Genomic DNA, 24,992 nt, shown 5'->3' with positions numbered 1-24,992 from the left:
GAAGAAAAAGGTGAACCACTGTTCCCTTCAACGTAATATGAAAGCTGCTGTGCCTTCAAGAAACTGATCCAAGAGAGGACCTGGCTAGGAAACCTCTTCCCAAGCTACGAGGGACCATTGTGCACCAGCTGATCTTTGCCAAACCTCCCTGGAAGTCAGCCCCCTGAAAGGCTGCCGACCAGAGAAGGGGACTGCAGCGGAATCCAAAGTGAAGCGCCCCAACATCCAAGTCCATCGTTGTTGACCAGGGTTCGCAGGTTTGCTGTAACCGCTGGAAGCCCCTTGAAGTGTGTTGCCCAGATGTGGGGACAACTTGACATTGTGCTGCTCAATGACTGGAGCGGCTACACTCCACCTTTGCCTAAGACATTTGCTTCAAGGACTCCCTTGCTCATCATCGTCGACTGCTTTGTCCGCTGGAGAAAGTCAAGGTCATAGACTACTGAGGACAATCCGCCGGTGGGTTTCCTGCCACTCGAAGACCTCAGAAACGCTGACAAAGAGCTGAGAGCCAGCCATAGGCACGTCCCAATCGCTGACTCCAAACGCTGATGACCTGACGCCCTTGCTGGGCCAATGTTCTTCATTGACTCTTTGCTGCAACAAACTATCGTCGTCGAGGTGCACCGCACGCCTCATCTTGCAGGACGTTTTTGACCGACCGTCAACGAGCACCACAAGGAACAAAGCTGCTGCCTCAACAACCGTGTTCACATTTTCTTCAAAGAATTTTGACCACCTGTGGCTCCTGCCTAAAAGGGAGTTCACTCGAGAAGGGTCCGTCAACGACTCATCAAAGAACTCTATGAAACCAGGTACATTGGGGTCGTAGAACCTTTGAGACTGTATTGAGCATAACTGGACTAGGCTTGTCAATATGCTTTATTTACAGGTTGCCCGGGTGGGAGGATCCGCACACAGAAAGGTCTCATGGTAGTGGGATAGACTGTTCTGCCATTGCTGGATTTAACTTGCTTTCTATCTGTGGTCTATCATTGATTCATCTTATAATCTGATTCATATGTTATTTCAGCTGTTAGCCGTGGACGCATTTTAAAGGAATAGATAGTTAAGAGTGGTACCACGTAGACCTGTAGATATTTGCCATTATAGTATTGCCAGAATACAAAGCGTGTTATTGCGATTGTGTACATAACGTGAACCTCATTTATATAAAGACTGTGTTATCACTAATAGTGTGTGGACATTCCTTTGTGGGTCTTTGGGGACTACACTGAACCAGCCTGCATCACCTCCTGAGAGATAAGCCTTGACTGCTTGCCCACCTTTTACCACATAGAGAATCTTGGCTGGGGTGCTCTGTGCTTCGACACTGCCATATAGAGAGCCGGAGTATAGATACCCCCCTCTAGTCTTTACAGAGAGACCAATAAGTAAAGAATAAGCAGGTGAGCAGAGAAGGGCCCCCATTTCCCCGATCAATTTAGACAACATGACGGAAATGAAAAAAGGCATTCTTCAGGGTGTGTACCAAAGTCTGAAGGTCCCAAGAAGGGGTTATGAATGTCGTCTTGAGGGGAACAAGGGGGAAACTCCCAAAGAGCATAGACGTGAAGGGCTCAGCTGCATCCACACACCCCCAGTGGCCTGGATTGCTGTTTATTGTGCTTGTATGAAAGATTGAGCCAGACCTAGATCAAAGTCATCCTGTAGGAATTGGGAGAATTTTGCAGCCCCACAATCAGGGCATAGAACACTCTGATCCCAGCACCAACACATGAACGAATTCCAATGGCGAGGGCAAGACTTGAGGGTTGCTGGTTTAGAGAATCTTGCATATGATTTGAAACGTTTACCTGAATGCCCTGCAATCTCAATCCCTAACTCTCAGGAGCCAGGCCCCCCATTTGCCACTGATGTTCAGCAAAGAGCCATTGATTACGTGAGGAAGGACCTGTGGGTGGATCAGCAGCGGGCCTTCCAAAATTAGGGAAGCAGTCTTTTTGGGTCAAAGAGCAGTTAAAAATAGGCCTCCCGCTGCCCACGATGGCCCAGCAAAGGAGATGATCAGGCTGCTCTTTCCTCACCTCCTGAGGATGGAGACAACTCTTGCCATGCAGGGTTCCGGCATTTTTGTCCTGTGTGTGGACACGGTTCACCTTACCCTTGAGTGGGTCCTCAAACAGCTGCACTTCTAGGAAGGAGAGGTGCAGGGTCACCGTCTTTTGAGTGTGAACCATCTTGTAATCATAAACATGCAAATGCCATCTGGATGTAATGGGGTGCCCATTCTTAAGGCGGGCCCCTTCACCGCCATAGGCCAAATCAGGCAGTAGTTCCACTTGCTGATGCTTATCCCCGGTCAAGTCTGAAGAATCGTCCCCTTTCTTCCATGCTAGCAATCAACGCTTCGAAGTCCTTACGCAGACATGTGTCCATATCGGAGGCATAGGTCCCAGTGTGCAAAGACAAGTGGGCCCCCATAATAGTTCTTCCTAAGGACTGAGACTATCTTGCAATCAGTGCAGTCTTGAACTGCTGCCTCATCTGGAGCAATCAAAGGACTACCACAGAAGTGAGTCTCTATCCACCAAAACTGAGATCTTGATCGCCTCTCACAGGTGGTACAATACATTAATGTACCGAGGAATAGGGATCCTCTCTGCAGGATTTTGGTCTCTATACAGTTTCTTTCTGATCACTGGGATAAGGTGGAGACCCTTCACAATGTCTGCTTCTGAATCGCTGCGCCATGGGATTCTCATTCTCCTACAGAGGGGCACGGTCTTTGCGATGACATAAGCAACTGCCTTGTAATCAAGGAGCTTTCCCCCGGCTTCCCATCTCCTCCTTTCAAGTCTGGGATGAGGAGGCAGGAGAAGAGGACAGGAAGTCAGGAGATCCTTCCTGGGTTGGGATGTTTCATGCTTGGCTGCTGCAGTCTCCTCCTCCCACAGAGTTCACTGATAAGGTTCTTCTTCCGTCCAGTGGACCGATCCGCAGACGAGGAGAAGGAGACTTGGCTGTGCCTCCTCTTTTCACTTTGCCATTATCAAAATCCCAGAACCTATGCAACCACAGCACAGTAAAACCGGCAGCTCTCTGCACGATGTTAAGTTCTGTTTCTGTACTACAGAGGGGACTGCCCTGCAGCAGTGTAAATGCATACAACCCAGGCCCAAGGGAGTCATCTGTGCCCGTACTAAGCATATTTGCTTCTGAAAATAACGGGGTCATAAACCCAGCAAGATCACCCCTAGTGGAACAGCGAGTGACCCGAGACTTTTCACGCTTTTCCCCCTCGCATAGCACTAGTTCATTCTTACCTGCTGACATAGGAATCTCCACATTGGCACAGGTCCTTCAGCTTCCTAGGGGTGATGACAAGGCCCAGATACTTTAAAACAAAAGAGGTGGTGCATGGAAAGTTAAAAATGAATCTTAACCTCTAGCATTGCTCTGGGCAACCCAACAGGCCATCGTTCTTCGCCTGCCAAGCCATTAGAGAAGGGGAAAGACCATAAGCAAATCAGGCTTGGTCCCACCCCAAAAGTGGCAGTCCAGCCCGAACTGCTTTATCACATCCCTTCTGCACAAGACCACAACCATCCCCAGACATGTTTCAGCCTTATTGGGCCTCATCAGTGAGAAGTAGCTTTGGTCTCTAGGCCCAGTAGGCACAGGACCCACGTCTGGGCATAACTGGTTGCAGCAAAACAAAAGAGGTGATGGCTGAAAGGTTTGGAATGAATCTTAACCTCTGGCATTGCTCTGGGCAACCCTCCAGACCATCGTTCTTTGCCTGCCAAGCCATTACATTAGGGGAAAATCATATGCAAATCAGGCTTGGTCCCATCAGAGGTTTAAGATTCACTCTGAACCTTCCAGCCATTACCTCATTATTTTTGCAATGCACAGATACTGCAACTCCCCCAATATAGATTGTCCTGGGAGGATAGCTCAGCGGCAAGGTGTTCGTCTTGAAAGCAAGACGACATGAAGCAACACAGGTTTGATCCCCGGTCGCGTTATAAATACGTAACTAAGAAAAAAAAACTATAAGCAATAAAAAAAAAATAAACAATTCCTGTAACAGCGCCTCGATGCCCGTGGGCTGTGTGAGCACTTTAAAAAATGCAATTAAAATCCTGAACTCCATAGACCTGCTGCCCCTGGATGGAAGGAAGGAGCCAACGGGCCAAATTCATGGTGACTTTTAGCACGGCGCAAAGTCACTTTGCACTGCCAACATGCACCCTGATTCGCGGTGCAGTGTGTATTTTTTAATTGCACAGCTCTGTGAATCAGGTTGTTTGTTGGCAGTAGAAAGTGACTTTGCAGAAGTGCAAAGTCACTTTGCACCTCACTAAAAGTTCCATACATTAGGCCCTTAATCTTCTTGTAGTGGATAGAGGGATACACCCAGCACATTACCGTATTCATGGATTCCAACACGCATCTTCACGTTGGGAAAAGTTACACGCAAACCTCATGGACTCACTGCCACATGAAAGGAGTCGCAGAGCACTATGCGAATAGGATCCAATGCATATAGGTAAGGTTTCATAGAAATGTAGGGGTGACGGCACGTAGTCGAGGTGCCGCTTGAAGTTAGGGGAGATCGTATGCCGGGGTGCTGTCTTGGTTGTGGGGTAACAGTCTGCGGTACTACTGCTGTGCCTGATGGTAGGGATGAAGTAGGCAAAAAAGGTATATGTCGCTGGTTATGGTTTGCGGGGGAGGCATGTCATGGGCGTTCCGTGCGCTAATCTATTTTCTTTGCGCATAGGGTTACTTTGGGGCTATATTTCCATGAATACGCAGAATGTGCAATACACACTTAGGCGCAAAGTCGTTTTACGTGCACAGCACTTTGCTGGGAATCAGGCCCATAGTGCCTTTTGTTAAGCAGTGATGTGCCTTTTCAATGCCGTGTAATGATCTGGACTCAGGAGCCTGGTCATCCGGGACTGCAGTGATATCATTTCGATTGTGTATGTTCGCTGAACGCAGTAGAACTGTGAGCAGCGGAACAAATGCTCAGCCAATACGGTTCTTGGAGAAGGCAATACTAGGTGACGACCAACAGGGGTGTGACAAATTGGCCCTACTATAGCCTCTAAAGCAGCACGTTTAGAACAAGAATTGAAAGAATTGAAAAAAGTCACTTTGTCTTGGACGGCAAATGCCAGCCCTGGATCCAGGCCCTACCACCTGAAGCCAACCACCCAAGAGTCGGACAGCGAGCCAATGCAGAGACATACTTAAGGGACATAGGGCCTCATTACAAGTTTGTTTGGGCAGTAAAAAAGCGGCACCTTTTTAGCCAGTACCTGAATTCCTGTCACTTTTACCGCACATCAGAATTCAGAGTTTGACCTTGAAGTAAAGTACACTTTAAGGTCAAAAATCAGCTGATGTACTACATGGAATTACCCCTTGTAGTAAATCCCCCAACATTCCCCGTGGAGTCCAGGCGACACCAGTGGGGATTTATCCCACCACCATCATGGCCTTTCGAAATCAGGGGTTGATTCCACCGGACCAAGTGGTAGTAACGGTAAACAATAGTGTCAGTAATTTCGCTAAATTACCATCAAACTTGGAACAAGGCCAATAGTTTATAGTTTCCCAGTAAAAATAATGAAAAATAAAAGCAGTATTAATGGCCTAACCATGAGCTTATCACACTATGCTACTGCTTAACTTTCTTTGATAAAGTACGGGCTAGGTAAGCTTTTCACTAATGCAGCTACGTCTTTATTTTCAAATGATTTAAATAAATCTTCAAATAATCCCGTTGGTTTCAGGATACATACAAATAAAACTGAGTACAAACGAGTAATTACTCTCGCACAGGCATCTGGGTTGTTCAATTCCAACAACAATAAAAGTCCTTTTAGCATTCTCTGGACGATGCCTCAAACAAATGGTTTTCCACACGTTACACTTGTGCCTCCCAGTGGTCGAACTTGAGAATGCACATTGACTTTATGTTTTAGAAGTGAAAGCAGTAATACCAACAAAACAAAAAAGAACGAAGGTGGCATACCATATTAGCTTTGGAAGTGGCTTCTGAAACATTTTTCAAGTGGAATTTACCCGTGCGAGCAATGGCACAAAGAAAGTCTGAACCATCCAGGCGCAGTTCCGGGGGAGGGTGGATTCCCCACCCGAGAACATGTTTAAAATAATGGCTGAAATTGTGCAATTTAAAGCACAGTTTTCAGAAACTTTGGTTAAGAAAAGCCATACAGCTTACCCTCGGTTCTTTAGGGGAAGATATGAAACAGTACTATGTGAAAAGATCTTTTTATAAAGATCTTTTCTCCCAAAAAATATTTAGAAAGATAGCTCTGACCGCACGGACTGGTCTTTTTAAATCGAATTGTCACGCCCCTGCCACACACAAGTGTGCGCAGGGGGCTGACAGTTTAGCGGGACCCGGAAGCGCAGGACGAGGAGAGCAGGTAAGTGTGTACTGGTGTTTGAGTTGTGCATGTGTTTTGGATTAGGGGAGTTTTGGGTGGGGAGGGATTGTGCGGGTCTGAGAGAGCGAGGTTCTGGTGGCAAAAACTGTGATTTGGTGGTATTAGCGTGGGAAGGTGGGAGCAGTGGCGGCCGCTTACATAGGGCGGGGGGGCGCCGCCCCCCACCCCAGGGAAGCACAGCGTGTGCAGGGAACAGATGTTCACGTTCTGTTCTCTAGCTCTGCTATGCATCCTTTTTCAGCAGCACTGCCTGCCGTGAAATCAAGGCAATAAATAAATAAACAATCGGCTGCTCCCAGGCTCTCTGCCGTCTTCATGGCTGGCTGGGCCTGCTGCAGAGGGGCGCGTCCCCTTTTACGCATTTATTTCCACTGTAGAGTGCCTGGAGCTCGTAGCTCCACGCACTCTACGTAACACCAAAGCAATGTAGATGCTGGCGGGGCGCTCGAGGGGTGGCCCCGCCAGTATTATTCTGTGCGCAAACAGCGCACCTGTCAGGACCTCCTTGGCAATGGGCACAGCAACAGGTTATACTGGAATGCCATTGGCTGCTTGTCAGCCAATGACATTCATCATGGCTGTGTGGCTGGGCGCAAGCGTGTGGTGACGCCATCAAGCTGCCCACCCAGACCAGAGAACAGAAAAGCAGAGCAGGGTCCACGTCAGACGGCCTACCTCTGCCTCCTGTAAGTAAGTGAGCTAACTTAACATGATGCCCACCCAGCCTTCATTCCCCCGGACAGTGCTCCCAGCCCAGGGCCGTCCTAGTCTTCCTCTGGAGCCCTGCCCTGGGGAATGCAGGGGCCGGGCCTAGTTAAAGTTCGAAATGTTTGTGCCCACAGCCCGCCATTCCCCAGGACAGTGCTCCCACTCACAGACCGTCCTGGTCCTGGAGCCGTGCCCTGGGGTATGCAGGGCCTTGTTCCCCATGTCGACGCCATCGACGGTCTGGCACCTTTACTCCCATGCCCAAAGTGTTGTTTTTTAAGTGGGCTGATTGCCGCTCCTGCGTTAAGGCGCACCCCTGCCGTTTGCACGACCTCCAGCCTGATCTGAATGGGAGGGGGTCGGAGTCCCCCTCTCTTTCAGATCAGGCTGGAGGTCGTGCAAATGGTGGTGGGTTAGGTTTGTGGGGAGCGGGGGAACATGCTGGATAGGTTTGCGAATGGTGTGTTATCCTTTTGACCACAACAGTGTGCCATTGTGCGCAACTAGACCGAGGCACAGAAACACATCATTCTCGCCTTTACCCGGAGACCTGCCTTGACACATAATACATATCATGGTCTTAAAAAATAAATGTTAAGGTGATTTCTTTCACTGGCATGTATTACAGGAAAACACACATGAAAGAAATCACCTTGACATTTATTTTTTAAGACCATGATATGTATTATGTGTCAAGGCAGGTCAATAAACTGTTATTCCTCAGTCGCATGTAGACCAAAAGGTCAATTAAAATTGCCCTTTTAGCAATAAAAAAGGCAAATTTCCAGTGAAATGCAATAGCCAAATAACTAGTGATTAACATGCGGCCCCTTGATGCACGTACGCATTTAAAATACAAACCTTAAAATCTGCAATGGTTTTATGAATGAATTTTGTGATGTGCTTTATCATCTATTTTATGCAGTGAGTACTAGTTTGTGGTTGCATATTAATTAATCATACAGGCTTCACATTATAATTCCCTCGAAAATGATGTGCATACATAGCATTATATTTAATATGCCCTTTCTGAGGAAGCCAGCTAGAGGAAGGCGTGGCGGTAGAATGGGCCTTTTGCGAGTGTTTTAGATGTGACTCGATATGACTGGCCCATCCCTTATATATAAAAGAAAAAACTCGTGCTAAATGTTGGCAACATGGTGGATCCCGTGAGATTTGGAATGTTGTATGGCATGCTTGGAGTATTGGCTCTGGACAATGCGTGATAACAATAACTGGCCCGTTTGATCTTCAGCAATCCTCAGTCTTTCTAAGAGCAATAATCAGGCAAAAGGGAATTAGCATGATAAGCAAGAACACAAATCAATCGCAGTCCTTGTAAGGCCGCCTTTGATTCCTTTGAACTGTCAAAAGATGGCAGAATCAAATCAAAAGTGCTTGAGGTTACGGGGTGATTTGTTCAAGAAGACATCACTCGAACAATTGACGCTGCTCGAGACAATAATTGGGTATTCAAAGAGAAAACAGTTCAAGTACCTGGGTGCTCATATTGACTCTTATGTCTCACATCCCTGCGCACCGATCCTTGCTGTTCCTCAACCAGCTCTTGTTTCTTGTATGCGTGTAGTGTCTCGGAGAGCTGCAAACCACCTTAAGGCGCCCTGTTATTGAAATTTGAACACAGTGGAATAATAAACCCATCTGGACTTCACAGTGCACCCACCTCTCCTGGGTTTTCCCTTTCACTAGGTTTTCTTCAGAGCTTCAGCTCAGCTGACAACTTAATATGTAACGTCCCATTGTTATCTAGCGCTGCGCTCCATGCCAGGTTCTTCACGCTTCTAAGCATTGTAAAATGCCATCGGGCGATTGGAGGGCTGAGTTGGCCCTGCTGAAATGCAATCTTCTGTCTAGGCCGGGTGTTAGGTATTTGAGGCTGTGGATTGCAGGCTTTATGTTTGGGATGGGTGCTGTAGGCATGTGAGTTTTCTATTTATGCGCTATGCATTGACTTCTTAAGAATTTCTTTTGCTAAATTTGAAAGCCAGTAACAGAGTTACAAAATTATATTTTTCTATCATTACTGGATATGCCTACACCATAGTACCAGCTATTCTCAATACAAGCTGCTGTGAAATACACCATCACACGTGCACACGTAAGAATAATGTACCACCATTAGTATGTAAAACCTAATGCTTTTTATGTCCTTTTTCTGTGGGTTTGAACAGTAAATTGTACATTTTGGAAGCCATTTTTCAAATATTTTCACGGGGGTGACCCCCCCGCACCACTCTTCATGTGGGTTGGGCTCGCTCGCTCGCTCACTAATTCGCCAGGAGAAATTTACGCCCCACCACCTTTCAAAGTCACCAGCCGCCACTGGGTGGGAGTGAGGGCGGGGGTCTATTGGAAGAAACAGAGGTTTGGGGTGAAATCCCCCCGAATCGTACAAAAAACAAGGCGGTTCTATGTGAAAAGATCTCATTATTAAGGTCTCATGATGTACAATCAAAAGAAGAACGGGCAATAAAAATCGGTCTTTTTCTCATGAGACCTTAAGAATGAGGTCTTTTCACATAGAACCTATCAACACTCCGATACCAGCCAAGTCTCCAAAAGTACATATGAGCTTATTGCATCATATGGTCATAAGGGTTAAGCCTAAAGAAAAGCAAGCATTGGCAAAGTCAACAGTTTCGGCTTTTCTGGGGGGCATGGTCCAGAGCACTATAAATAGGCTCTCACACACTCAGTCACTGTGGGTTGGTGGAGCAGGCTAGGGCTTGCAGTCAAAGGAATTAGCAGCATGATAAAAGGACTGAAGTGGAGGACTGGTTGTTGAAGGCAAGAGAGTGAGAAGAAGCCGGAGAGGTTAGGGGGTGTTGAGGATCTGGAGGATGTGGCATTAGGAGGAAGTGCCAGAGGTCAGAAAAAGGTGGTTCAATCGGGAGGCGGTGGTAAGGCTTTGGCAGAGGTGGATATAGTAGGAGGGGGAGGTGAACATCAGGAGGAAGTGGTTATACAAAGAAGAGGTGTTCATGGTCTCGAGGAGGTGGTTACAACAAGTAAAAACAAGGAGAGTTTGGAGGAAGTGGTTACATCAGGAGATGGACATTGTTGGTGGAGGTGCTGATAGACGGAGTAGATGAAGCTCAGGAGGAAGGGGTTATAATAGGAATTAGTACCCAGTGATGGACAGATTGTTTCAAATGATCTGATTGGCCCTCGCGGGGTCATTACCTGCCCGACAAGGCTCCGCTCACCACCGAGGCCCTGGGGTTCCTTCTGCGAGTTGTCACCATGGAAAGGGAGAAGGGACTAAGCGTAGTCCCTGCTCCGTTTTCATGGTTGCCATTTTCTTTGTTTTGATTTTTTTTTTCAATGGCAACCCTGGAAAGCGAGTCAATACTACATGTAGTCCCTTCTCTCCGTTCCCTGACGGACATTTTTAAAAAAGAATTTCAAATGCGAAATGCCAACGGTGTCTCGCAGACAGACTTCTGTGGTTCTTTGGGTCCTGGGGGTGGTGCATTGGTTGGGGGTCCTGTTTAGGAGTTGTGTTGTAGCGGAGGTTAGTGCGCCATGTCCTGATAGGCTCGGTATGATCCAGTAGTTGCTCAAGTCATGCCCTATTGGGTCAGTTTTCCATCCGTATCTTCCAGGCGAAGAGTACGTGACCTGAAAAGAGGACAAAGATACAGACGGAAAAGAAGCACAGAAGTCTGTTCACTCAGAAAACGAAAAAAGAATACTAATCTCATCACTTAAATTGAGAAGCAAGCAATTATGTGTCTCATAACTATGAAATGTATACAATAACAATTGAATTGTGAATCTGATTGACACATAGAACAAGAATTAATAGTGCCTTGACAAACCCAAGGAAGGGCGAAACAGTAGCATGTGCAATAATATGTTGGCATAACATTTTGTAATGATAACACATCTGTCATTGCATAAATGCACTTTGAAGAATGTCACTTCACTCAACACAAAAGTCACAATAAGTAGAATAACTGAAGGGAGCACATCAAGTGAAATAACTTGTGTATATATGATGAATGTGAAACAAATTAAATTAACATCAAGTGATCACAATCATTATAGAATTTGAGACGCTTGTGAGGATAACTTACTTTAAAGCGCATTGGCCTACATAGGAAACAAAATCTACCATTTCAGATAGTGCTGGGGGGGACAAGTACGGGAGGGGGGGAGACAAACAATTGTTGCTATTGTACTAGGTCCAGGACAATTCTGATAGAGTAAGTGCAAAGAAAAAAGTAAGGGAGAGGGATAAAATACAGTGTGGCAGGTAACAAATAATGTAGACACGGATTCAAGAAGACGATGGGCAAAGCATGATTCAGGGCCAACCTGAGAACAAGCTCTAGGGGCATCCAGCATGAGAGTTGAGAAGGTGAAGCACCAAAGTCAATGTGTCCATAAAGCCATATCCAAGCCCTGCCAACAGGTCAGAGATGGTAAAAACCATAGTGAGTCAAGAGAACTCCTGCAATGAGTAGGTGTAGGGGTGGGGGTGAGGGGAAGGGGGAGCGGGAAAGCGAAAGATGGAAAGCAAGGGGGCGGGGGAAGGACATAAGAGGGGGCCAGTGGGCCAGGGTGTGTGAGGCACAATGACATCAAAAGGGACCAGAGGGGGGTGGGGGACAAACACGAACACCATGGCGGACCAGAGGGGGATGGGGGCACACACGAATATCAAGAGGGACCAGAGGGGGTTGGAGGGTACACACAAACATCTAGGGCACCCAGAGCGTGGAGGGGGGTACACACACACATCAAGGGGGACCAGTGAGGGGTGGGGATACACACGAACATCATGGGGGACCAGGGTGGGTGGGGGCCACGCACGAACATCATGGGTGAATACAGGGGGCTGGGAGGCACACACGAACATCATGGGGGACCAGAGGGGGGGTTGGGGCACACATGAACATCATGGGGGACCAGAGGGGGGGGTGGGGGCACGCATGAACATCATGGGGGACCAGAGGAGGGTGGGGGGTACACATGAGCATCATGGGGGACCAGAAGCATGTGGGGAGACACAAAACATCATGGAGGACCAGAGGGGGGTGTGGAGTACACACTAACAGCATGGGGGACCAGAGGGGGGGACATCATGGGGGATGAGAAGGGGTGGGGGGTACATACAAACAACATGGGGGTCCAGATGGCGGGTGGGGGGTACACACAAACATTGTGTGGGACCAGAGGGGTGTGGGAGGACACACGAACATCATGGGACCAGAGGGGGTGGGGGGAACACACGAACGTCATGGGGGACTAGAGGGGGTGGAGGGACACAAATATCATGGGGGACCAGAGAGGGGGCAGGGGGCAGACTGGGGCATACCGGGGCCTTTGTTGTGGGCCTTAGTGGTCTGGTGCCAGCTCCCACCTCCCGGTTGCCCTGATTGGCCTATCTAGGCTGGGCGACCAATGGGAGAGGGAGTCAGGACCAGGCTAGAGAGAAGGAAGCAACAGTTAAAGCAGACCGGCCATCTTGGAAAGGCCAATCTGTCTGTGGAAGATGGTGCGCTTTTGTTGAAGAAAAGCAAAAAACCCAGCAAATGGGTTTTATCCAGGTGTAAAATGTCACTCCAGCAAACATCGTGCAGCCCACAGCAAAGTCAGATGTTTGTTTCAAAATAATGCGCAAAACCGTGTATCAGGCGCGATGAAATCCACAATTGCCAGGCTTACCTTGGCAGAGTGGAGGGGTCTGAGGAGACATTGCAGTCAGTGTGAAGGCTGCTGGAGCAGCAAAGCAGGCTCCCAAGTGTTGAAATAGACGACAGGAATGAAAAGCAGCTCTCAGTGTGGGCCTTAGTGGTCTGGTGCTGGCTGCCGCCTCCCGGTTGCCCTGATTGGTATACCTAGGCCGGGTGACCAATGGGAGAGGGAGTCAGGGCCTGGCCACAGAGAAGGATGGTTTAAGAAGAAGCAAATTACTACTTTCCAAGATTTCTATGATTTGATATTCATGAAACACATTTTGGCGGCATGCCCAGAGATGAACCAGTGCCTGCATTTCACACCCAACTCCTGAATCCCACAATCCTTTGTTCCCCCTTTTATACACTTGTGGAGACCCCCCACACCTCTTGGGTAGCATAAATCACTGATAAGTAACAGCTGATTATGGAGTGCAAGCAAGCACTGTAATTGGTACTCTTGATGGACTAGAATTTTCTAACTTGTGTTTGACACTGAGGTGCCCACCTAAGTGCGCTCATCAAGACTGTATTAATTCTGCGAGCAGTCTTGGATTCAGACAGCCCCGGAGTACATTCACAGCATCCAGCATTGGACAAAGAGGTGGTTGTTTCCAAGCGGGTAAACAAGGGAGTCTTGGATCAGCACAGGTCTCTCTGTGAGGCTTGTAAGAGCAGGATTGCTGGTGGGTGCACAAGTGCAGCTTGTACATAACTGATGTCTTTTAAGCCAAGTGTCTGCTTTTGATTTTTGAGCACCAATGTTTGATGCCCATAAAAGTTCCTTGGTGCTGCAAAGACATGATAGTTCGTCTTTTCCGTGGATCAGTTGTGGTGTGTATGTTACATTATTGTGCTATCTAGTTCATAGTATTTCCTCTCCTGCATTCCCTGGGCCAGGGACCATATCTAGGCCCAAAGCTGATGCACTCAACTCATGAGCCATTGGATGATCAATGTCTGAATACTTTCAATAGGACCAGTGTCTAATGTCTAGTGTCAAATTGCCCTACACCACAGCGCCTAAGGGAAGTCAGTATTCTCCACCTAATAAGTCAATTACCAATTCACTGTGAACCCCTTCTAAAAATGCCCCAGTTACATTGCAGAGATTGGTAAATAAGATCTTCAGGGTTCTGGATTAGGTTTGTGTCGCTCATCTCAACAACTTAACATGTTTCAATGCCACTTGTGCTGGAAGGCCCTTAGAAAGAATAAGTTGACCAATAAAATAACCAAGTGCCAGGTGGGGCAAAGATCATTCCTCCACCTATGGAACTACACGTGAATGGAGGTAAGATGCATGATCTTCAGGTTAAGAGACAAGCTACCTTATAGGCAGAACTGACCACCAGGAGGCCTTCGTGTTAACCATTGGGTACTACGGGAGCTTTATGGTCTACTATGGGACCATAGTACCTCCCCCTGATTATGTTATCTGTCTGAGTTTCAACAAAGAGGCCAAATACAGGTCTATGAAATGAGTGCTGATAAACACACTTAGACAAGTTGTAAAAGGCATTCTGTGAGCCATCCCTTTCACTGAGGCCAGGCCATGGTCCGGAATGTATTGTTCAGACAGATACATAGATACATGTAATGTAGGGATAGAAGCCGTTCTGACACAGCTGAAGTAGAAAGATTAATAGCACATAGTAGCCTTCATGAATAGTCATATTCTTCAAAGAAACCATAACAGGGATACAATTGAGAAACAATTGATATGCTAAAATGTGGCCTCTGAAGCACCTTAGACGATACATGTTCATAACCCAATTCCAGACCATACAAATCATAAACCATTGAAATGGGTCATGTCTATCTAGGCTGAAAATACAAAGCATTGAGATACATTTCTCTAACATCTGGGCATTAGATCTAAGCACAAGTCATGGAGTACCCCCAGAAAGGCTAATGGTTTACTCGGAAGGTATTTTTGCTAGGTATTGACCACTTTTAGGGAAATCATTTTCCCAGGAGGCCGTCTTTCCCAACCGGCAGCCTGTCTGGAAATAATGCTTGCTCAAATTCACACATGGGACTGCAGGCCCGGAAGCGGCGGGGGTGCTACCGCAGCAGAGAGTGGGCCAGGGGTATGGGGAAGCATTTGTTGAAGGGTGCAGGGGCTAGGAGAAGACACAAGGAGAGGGGGCAGATTCACAGGATTCAAAGGAGCGTGGCCATGCATGAGACCAAGGGTTGTTTGAAGGGTCCCCTGCATGAGACAAAGGAGTTGAGTGGGCAAAGGTTGGGAGGAGTTTCATGTTAATGTTGCATTTCAGAAATGTACTGTTGGGAAGAGGACACAGTCTTCCCACACCCCAGGTGCTTTAGAATAAGGCAAAGTCTGTCATTGGTAATGCAAGAGACCAGGGGTGTGTCCTCATAGGCATCTACACAATCATATTATTGTACATTATATAGTATACATGTGGGAATAGCAGCCATATTGTGGCACAGAGCTTAAAAGTGGCGCGGCAGTCAGAACCCCAGGCCCAGGCCAAGAACATGAGCAAAGGAATAGATTGTATCCGAGACACTGATGAGAAGCCCAGAAATAAGCTACACAGATCCATAAAACCATTCATTGTCCTAAAATGTTGCCAACCTTTGCATCCTGGAAAGAATGTGCCCTGCAAGCCCATGGGAGGAGGGCTGAGTGCCTGTGAACAGTGCAATCCCATGAGAAGGATGGCATGGGCCTCCAACCCCCCACCAGTCGCAAGCCTAATTTATAGCACCCAAATGCCCTGGCTTTAGGATCCCTGAATTCCAATGTACCAGATGACCATCGACCACTGACCATAAATCTGTTCAACCCTGATCGATCGATCGATCAAAAAGATCAGAAAGCAGGCCCTTGATGCCTTCATTTCTAGGTCACGTGATTTGTGCTGCAAGGTGCAGGGAGCCCAGAATGAGGGTGGGAGACCTTGGAGAAAGGCCGCCCTGTCTGGGAGCGAGTGAAGTGTGTGAGTTAGTATGATCACAGCTTTCTCCCTGGGCCCCTGTCTGCTCGTACCAGGTGCACTGCTACATAGATAGAGATGTGTTGTTTAGTATGCAAATAAGTTGCTAATTGAACAGCTTGTGACTGATGCCGAGTGCAGCAGCACTCACGAAGAGGAAGATGGACGGACGGGGCTGGGAACGATGGTCTGGCATCCCCCATGGAGGAGGCGGCCTATGTATAGTGTCTCATCAACCAGCCACGTGAGTTTCTACTGTATGTAAAGATGTCACTGATGACACTATGTATCTTTATAATGTACTGCTCATGCAGATTCTGTCAGAACGTTCCGCTGCAACAGAGTGCTTTTTTGCCACTTTTTCCTTTTGCATGGAAATAAAACTTGTTATCCTTTCAAGATGTGTATTGGTGCTTTTTCCCTAGTGGGTTGTATTTTATTGAATCTGAGCGTCTGGGGGATTTCATACATTTGGTGACCCCAACTTGATCCCAGCAACCCCTGTGATGACAGAGGCTTCCAGGCTGCTTCTCTGAAGGGGCCACGCCCACCTACAGTGACTAGTCCCAAGCACACAAACCCGCAGAGGTGTGCAGGAGCTGTTTTCACAGAATGTCCGTCTGCTCTTTGGGGCGGGACACAGCTCCTGGGAGATTGCAGGTCAATATTGGGACCCCATGATGAGGAACTTGGAGGAGCTCAGGTGAACACGCAGACATGAGTACACCCCTTGCGAGGGATAACAACTAGGGGTAGTGTGCATGGGGGACTGTGGCATGAATGAGTTAGAGGAAAGTGTGGTATGACATATGGCAAGATTTCGTTTTTATTATTATTTTTAGGATATTTAAGAGGATTTTATGGAGGAAGAACGGGAGTGTAGGGAGCCTTTCCGATTGAGGGAATATGATGGCGCCATTTGTTTTGTGACAAGGAGATAAAGGAAAAATTAGGAGCTCTGTATAATTAGTGGGCTCGGCGGAATAGTGGCTGTTATTTTAGCTTGTTCTTTTAAGATTATTACGATTTTTGTGCAAAAGGCGGAGGCCAGAGGTGGGCCAGTGTTGGTAACTCGTTTTGAGAACCCGCCAGGTAGACCGATTGTATCAGGTTGTAATTCCCTTATGGAACGTTTATCTAAAGTTGGTGACCATTTCCTAAGTCCATATGTCAAAGAAATGGCATCCTACATACAAGATACCACTGAGGTAATTAGACTAGTGGACGGTATGCAGATTGATAAAATGGATATGCTGGCAACTTTAGATGTAGTCTCTTTATACACTAAAATTCCTCAACAAGCCACACTCAACATGGTAGAGGAGAAATTGTTAACACCTAGGACCACAGGGATAACCCCTAACTCGTTTATCCTTTGGTGCACCGAAATGTCACTTTGTGAAAACTATTTTGTTTTTAATGGACAATTTTTTAAACAAATTCATGGTACTGCGATGGGGTCAGCGGTGGCACCTACTTTAGCTAACCTGTATGTAGAAACTATTGAAGTAAATGTCATCATGACCGACTGTGACCCTTATAGGAAACACATCAAATTATGGAAAAGGTTTATAGATGACATCCTATTGATCTGGACAAGTGATTTATTGACTTTTGATTCATTTGTACTATGGTTGAATGCACAAAATCCTTTTTTGAAATTTACTAAAACCATAAGCAATGATGAAATCAATTTCCTTGATTTGACAATTCTTGTGAACAAAGATGAATCAGCTCTATTCCACAAAGAGACTGATAAAAATTCTTTATTACTCTATTCGAGTTTCCATCCGAAACATACCAGACAAAACTTGCCCTTTGGACAATTCTTACGTATTAAGAGAAATAGTAGCACTAAAAAAGATTTTGTGCAATAAGCCGAGAACCTGAAATGTAATCTGGCCGACAGGGGTTACCCCAAAAAAGTTATTAAAACAGCATACAAGAGAGCTTCCAATAACAACAGAGATGCACTATTATGAATACAAAGACAAGAAAGGAAATGATGATAAGATTGTGTTTGTTAATACATACAGTACACTATCAAATGAAATCACGAAGATTATAAGACACAATTGGCATGTGCTAGAGAAGGGTGAGTGTCCCCTAGGAGCACCGAAATGCGCTTTCTTAAGAAGCAAGAATTTAAAGGAACTTACTACTAGGAATGATGTATTTAGAAAACCCACCACACAAACTACCATTACAGAGCAATGGGGGCTCCCAAAAACTACTGGCCATAGTCCATGTGGCCAGTGTAGTTGTTGTGCACAAACCAGACGGACAAAAGAAATTGACCTGGGCCTAAACAAAAGATGGGAACAGCGAGTCCTTACAAACTGCAACACCAAGATGGTGGTGTATGCTATTTGGTGCCCCTGTGATCGACTCTATATTGTCAAAACAGACAGGAAGGTCAAAATCAGGATAGGAGAACACAAGAGTTGCATACGGAATAATATCCTTAATGCACCCCTGGTGGGTCATTTTACAAGCCTTGGACACAAACCAGAAGAATTGAGATGGACAGTCGTGATGAAAATTGCCGAAACCCATGACTCTAATATTGATGAGCGTACTCTGAGTATACAAGAGCAAAAAAGGATTTTTTTGACCAAAAGTTACCCCTTAGGATTAAAAGAAAATATCGACTGGAGTGTATTTATCAACTAATACAAGTAACTTCTCTACGGGTATCAGTATGGAGCCATTTCCCTTGTTAACCAATAGTATATACTAATGCACAACATATTCCTAATACTCCATCAAAGATCTAGTGTAACCATTGAGTATGATATCAGATAGTCTCTACTTTTAGAATTTGGTTGCATCTAATTTAGACAGGAATTCGCGAAGACATTAGTGAATTTATTTTATTTATAGCTCGATTTGATCCCAATTGAGCCGGTACATGTCTTTTTAATAATACTCCTCCACGCATCTTACAGTTCGATAACTTTATTCCTTAACAGGACAGGGGTACAACTACACGTGTCTTCAAGTGCACTTTGCTCCTTTCCCTGATCAAAATGGTGACTAGTGTGACCTCCGATAGCGCATGCGTAGGGACGACATCGACAATATGAAGTAATGAGGAAAATAGGCTACAAACGGAGCCCTAGTGCGAATGCAGTTCCAGTTATCAGAAGCCATTTTTTACTTCATTTCTACTTTCCTTACACACAAAAAAATCCCTCTTTTTTAGAATAGGATTACTCACCATAAATTTCAATATTTTTAAGAGGGTAACACGTACATGGTGCTCGTCAACATTCTATCTGATGACGAATGTACCATCCTCCACGCATGCATAGTCACGCTCGCTGTCGTGCTCAATACGATTGAGTTACCGTAGCAACGGTTGCTCACACGGCGTCCAACTGACAGCTCTAGCAGTCAGACCAACCCAGCGTCTGCAAAGCTCGCCCGAATTAGGTAAGATTATGCCAAGTATTGTCATAACGCCTATGCAGTTATCTGGTTGAACTAGGCGCAACAATGAACATATGTCCGTTAGTGCACTATTGGAACGTTTATGATACGCTCTTTACAGCTAGCATTGTTAGTGTTACTACATCCACCAGACGGTTCCGCCGAGACTAATACCTCGCATTTTGCCCCTCCAGATCGTGTGCCTTTGAATAATTTAGCTGAATAATAATGGATGTAGCCCACATATTCTCCGTAGGGACATATCCCGCGCAGCAATATTGAATTCAGACTGTTCTTAATCTTTACATGTTTTGAGCAAACAGCCTTCTTTTGCTTGGGACTTTTTCTTGAGCCCTGTTGTATTCCAACACAGTGCTAATTAAAGTCTGTTGTTTTAGGACTCATCTACCAGCCATACCTTTGTTACTTGTGATTAAGAAGAGCACTAACTGACTATGACTTCGTACTATGGAGTTGTGAGCTGCCGGCCACAAGTAAGTCTGTTAACTTCGAGACTTTTTTGTCATTTTCTTCCATTTACGCTCCCAGTAAACTTTTCTTTGACACTATTAGAGAGCCAGCCTATATTTTGCGACGAGAGACGATGGGACTATTTGTCCTGTATTTTGTTTATCTACAGGGCTTCATAAGCCGCTGACATTGAACATTCAAGCAGCCTTTGAGGAGTGGTCTTACTGACGCTAAGATACGGTAAGCATCTCCTAATACATCACAATATTGTTAATATTATTGATGTATTTTAGAGACCACATGTATTAATAAGGTGAGGTCTGTGTTTCTTTAAGGTTTGGCCTGGATATTCCCTTTGGGATTGAAACCATAAGGATGAAGATAATTACGCATTAGAATTGCAATTTGGGAATCAACAAACCACCATCCGCACTGCTACGACAACGTCAACTTGTCAAGTTCTTCCTTAGAGACCACTGCAAGACCGGTTTAAGGCGTTGTTACGCCCCGGTGTATCTATACCCCTGAATAAGTTCCTCATAGTAATTCTAACCACTAGAGGAACGAAACATGTTGGGAAACTTGAGATACTAATATAAAGCATCAATAAAAGCTTAAGAATCTCGAATAGGTGAAACTCAGGTATTGACTAACCCAGACATCTAGACAGGAGGTACTCATTGTCAACAAAACAGTATCACCTGTTGTAATATCAAGTGGTTCAATCCTATTGTAGAAATGGAGACTTGAATAACTGAAAGCTGTTCATATTTTTATGCACATTTGAATTGAGATCTCTAAAGGAGAGATACTGTGAAATTGCGTTTTTTGTACAATTGAAGCACATTTTGCACATTAGTATTGATGTGACGAACATCGCTATGCACTTTAGAGCACTGGACACTTTATGTTTTATGTGATGATTTTAACAACTCTATTTATTAAAAACTGTTTATGTTATTATAATATTGTTCTATGAAGTCAGGTTGTATTTTCCTTGAACTTCTACTTGTCTTTGTTTGAATTGTCGTTCACTAATGTGTGGATCCCTAATTCATCCAGTGAACTACATGCCATAAACCTAATTTAGGTGTGGGAGCTTTGTTGTTCTAATTATATACAGGTCAGGTTTGCTCCCCCTTAGCCTATTATTATACCTGATTTCCCCCACTTTTTAAAGAGAACTCGTTTTGAGAACCTGTAGTGTGATAGTGTTGGTGCATTTATGAAAAGGAGGGGGTAGAAGAGCTCATAGGGGGCAACGTTGAGGTGGAGGTGGTGGACTGGTAGTAACTTTTGTGATAAAACTGTGTGCAGCATATATTTGTAAAAGCTGAGGTCTTGGGGCACACAAACTGCAAGATGGGAGGGGGGATGCCATTGGAGTATATGTACAGTGCATTACCAGTGTGCAGGGATAAGATAGAAAAGTATCACAAACAATAGGTGGTAGAAACACAAGGGGAGATGCCCCGCTCCTGGCCGAGGCAGGGCACCTACAATACGATACTAGACCACATCAGCATGTTTTTAGCTGCTAAATATAAAAGAAACACCTTCAATAGAGAAAAGAGGTATTTGGATTTGTGGAAAATGATAGAGGATTTGGAGGACCCTGATGTGGGCGGGATTCAAAATACTGAAGTGGATGCCCTAGATACGATGTCTGTGACAACATAGGGGCTTTACCCTACTCACCACCTGCCCAGCCACGGGGTACACAAACCCAACATACATGTCCGCCCCGGGGACCGCTCCCACCTGCCTAGATACTGACACTGAGTGCTATCCCACCCCAGGAAAGTAAGGTAAAGAAGGAGCTAGAAGAAGCATTGGAGGCCACACGGGTGGAATTGGCCAGACGGAGGGTGGCACAGGAATGAGGGGGCATGGAGTAGATTAATGGAGGGCAGGAATCATTTTGTTTAGGTTAGACAGCGCGGTCATAAAGGATGTGCAAATTGAGAAAGAGGGAGGGGGTGACGGGCGAGCGAGAAGCACGGGTTATGGGACAATGAGGTCCAACAGGGACACAGACAGAGAGCTGAGGGAAAATGAATGAGATACAGTGGATGATATCAAGAATGACAAAGAAGATGAGCAAATGCCAGAGGTGGTGCCATGGTTGGAAAGTTTGTGGGACCCCGGTTGAGGAATAGGTTTGGTTAGATAGCACTTCCAAGGAAAAAGGAAAGTGTTGGACATAAAGAAGGGATGAATACAGATAGCCAGATGCCATTAGTGCATAGAGGCGTAGGTAGGACGCACTATGAGCCATGGATGCAAATGGATAAGAATAATTTTATTAAACTGCTCCCTGCCCTTATTACCGGGGCCGGAAACAATATTTACGCATTTGAAAAACCTGAAGGTGTCTCCCTAGCTAGTCCCCAGGGATCTGTCATCCAGGTGGCCAGGACACAGCCATCACTGTTGAATCCAGTTCCTGGAGGTGGACCAGTGAAGGAGGATCACCTGGAGGGGGGTCCTTGGGAAGTAGGAGTGGGACACCAATGGGTGAGAGGTGGTATCCACCTTCTCCCAACACCTTTTCCCCATCCTACCACTTAGGGTAATCTAAAACACTGCCCCCACCCCTATTCTGAATTGAACACTTTTGCATAACATGAAAGACAACAGACTAACACCAGAGCCGTTTACCTGACATGTCCCAATACAATGATCAGGCAAAGTCAGGCAATTGACTAGAATCACACACACCTGATGCCCCTTTCCCTTCCCCTCAGGGTGGAGCACGAGAGCACAGGTCGAGCAAGACAGACCGCACAATGTGAGGGCTAACTCAGCATGCAGTTCAAGAGGAGGGGAAATACAGCGCATGCCGAGAGGGTGACAAGGAGAGAAGCGACCTTGCACTTGACCAATCAAGACTGCGAACAATAGCCAGCATGTGTAGCAGCAGATGTCAATGGTAAATGAGACCCCCCTCTGCTGATTTCCAAGCCGAGGAGGGACTCAGTCTCTGTGGTACTAGCCTTCACTCCAAGAAGAAGGGAAGCCAAGTGGTTCATCACAGCCGGTAGGTCGGTGGGAGAGTCGTTATGAAACCGAACTGTGTTGAATGAAAAGTAGCCAACGGCTAATTTGCACTTTAAAAGCTTGAAGATACTATTGATGGAAAAGGGGGAAACCATTAACAGACGTGTCCGGCACCACGTGGGGGCTCACGCAGGAAACTCTGGGCGATTAACCGATGGTAGAAACTACCGTAACCAGAAGGCCTTGGGAAGAGGCGAAAAAATGTCAAAGTGGTCATACAAGGGTCTTGTAAAATCCTCTGTACCGTTGAAAGTCGTTGACCTGCAGATGATTGTGAAGGAAAGTGAAAAGAATCCTGCATGGTAAAACTGGCACATGAACTGTGTGTCATAAAAGTTGGCAAGAGTGAACCCGGCAGAGGGATGCTAACGGAAAGGGGCGAGGCCTGTAGTTCCTATGAACAGTGTGCTCACATAAGTGAACCCAACAGAGGAATGTCCACAGTGAACTCTTTTGCAAAAGGTGGCCAGAGTGAACCCAGCAGAGGGAGGCCGACAAACAGGGGTGAACCTAGAGGAACTGTTTACAAAAGACAAAGCTCACCTTGGAAAGGAACTTTTTTGTTTGTTTGCTTGTTTGAACCCATCAGGCCCTTGCGGCAAGAGACTTAACCAGTGATACCCTGATTGCTGAGGGCAGAACTGTTGGCTTGTGCTGGGAAGGCTCGAGTGTCTGCTGTGCTCCAAAGTCCTACGTTGTCCTGTGCTGAAAATGTGGGGGAGGGAGAACTCAAATATCGCATCCTGATTTATCCCACACTTCCTTTTCTGTATAGCGTAAGCATTGGCAATAGTTTTTTTTTAGTATGGGCCCTTTTTATTTGACACAACACCACTAGGGCTGCCTTATTATCATTTAATGGTCAAAGCTTGCTCCCATCTTAGATTTAGGTTTGGATTAGGCGTTTTTCCACCCTGCATTCCCAGTTTAATAAACACCCTTGAATTGCAGAATTTTCAGTGGTCGCAAACCCTGCGACAATACTTTGCAACATCCCCTAAGAGGCGACCCAATTTACTGTGGTAGAGCTCAAAAACGCCTTCTTCTCTGTTCCCAGTACCTCACCGTGTTTACACATGGGGGGATGCCCTTTGAACACACACGATTGCCTCAAGGGCACAGCATTTTCAACAAAATACCACATGATGATTTAGGCAATATTCATGTGCCTAGCAATGATGAAGGGGCAACTCACCTGTGAGAAAGCACTTGCTGCAGCAGTGTTTGCCATTGACAAAAGCTCAACTATCGTTATGTGGTGTTCCATGACAATGTACGTTGAACACACAGTGTTTGCCATCTTAGAGCACTCTAAATCCACACTGACCACACAGCGAGCATCTGCATATGAGATAATTTGGTCCAGTTCAAACATTCACATTATACAATGCAAAACTGTTAACCTTGCCACATTCCTAACTGAAATGTGTTCTGACAAAGACTTGGCCAACCATGACTGTGTAACTTTTGAAGGTGAGGAAGATGATATCCCTAAAGCACATGACAAACCACTTGAGGGGTGGCCTCTTCGTTGATGGGTCAGCGACAATTAACTAAAACATAGGCTTGCGACACACTGGAGGGGCAGTGGAATATGAAACCCTAGTGTAGAAGTGGTTTACCAATGCACTTCTCAGCTCAAGTGGCCAAGCTCATAGCACTTATTGAAGTGCTACAAGTGGCCCAAGGGTGTCACGTGAGGATCTACTCCGACTCAGTATACGTCACCACCACAGTACATGCAGGTCTTGCACGGCGGAAGAGAAGGGGATTCAGGAAAGTGGATGGATCTCCCATGCAACATGCTGCAATATTAGACAAACTAATCCATGCACTCACCCAGCCGTCTGTAGCGGCGGTCATAAAATGCACCACATACACTAATAGCACAGGCGAGGTCTTACTCACTAACACCACCAAGTATGCAGCGGTGAAATCATCAGCATACCTCCTGATGCCAGAGGTGGCTGAATATCCCATATTGACATGCAACACAGGACAGTTGCCTACTCCATACAATGCCTTACCAATTTCACAGTTGATGGAATTACAGGGACGAGCACCACAAGAGGAAAATGAGCTTTGGTTGAAAAGGGGACGTAAACAGTCTCCAACAGATCTAATGTGGAGACAGGAGATATCAGGGAAAGCAGTAATGCCCCATGAGTTATTACCAGTAGCATTCGACCAGTTAC

Source organism: Ambystoma mexicanum, chromosome 3p (genome assembly GCF_040938575.1).
Source record: "Ambystoma mexicanum isolate Mex_15411 chromosome 3p, UKY_AmexF1_1, whole genome shotgun sequence".
NCBI lineage: Eukaryota > Metazoa > Chordata > Amphibia > Caudata > Ambystomatidae > Ambystoma > Ambystoma mexicanum.
The sequence above is the reverse complement of the archived record's forward strand: the minus strand, read 5'-3'. Positions refer to the sequence as shown.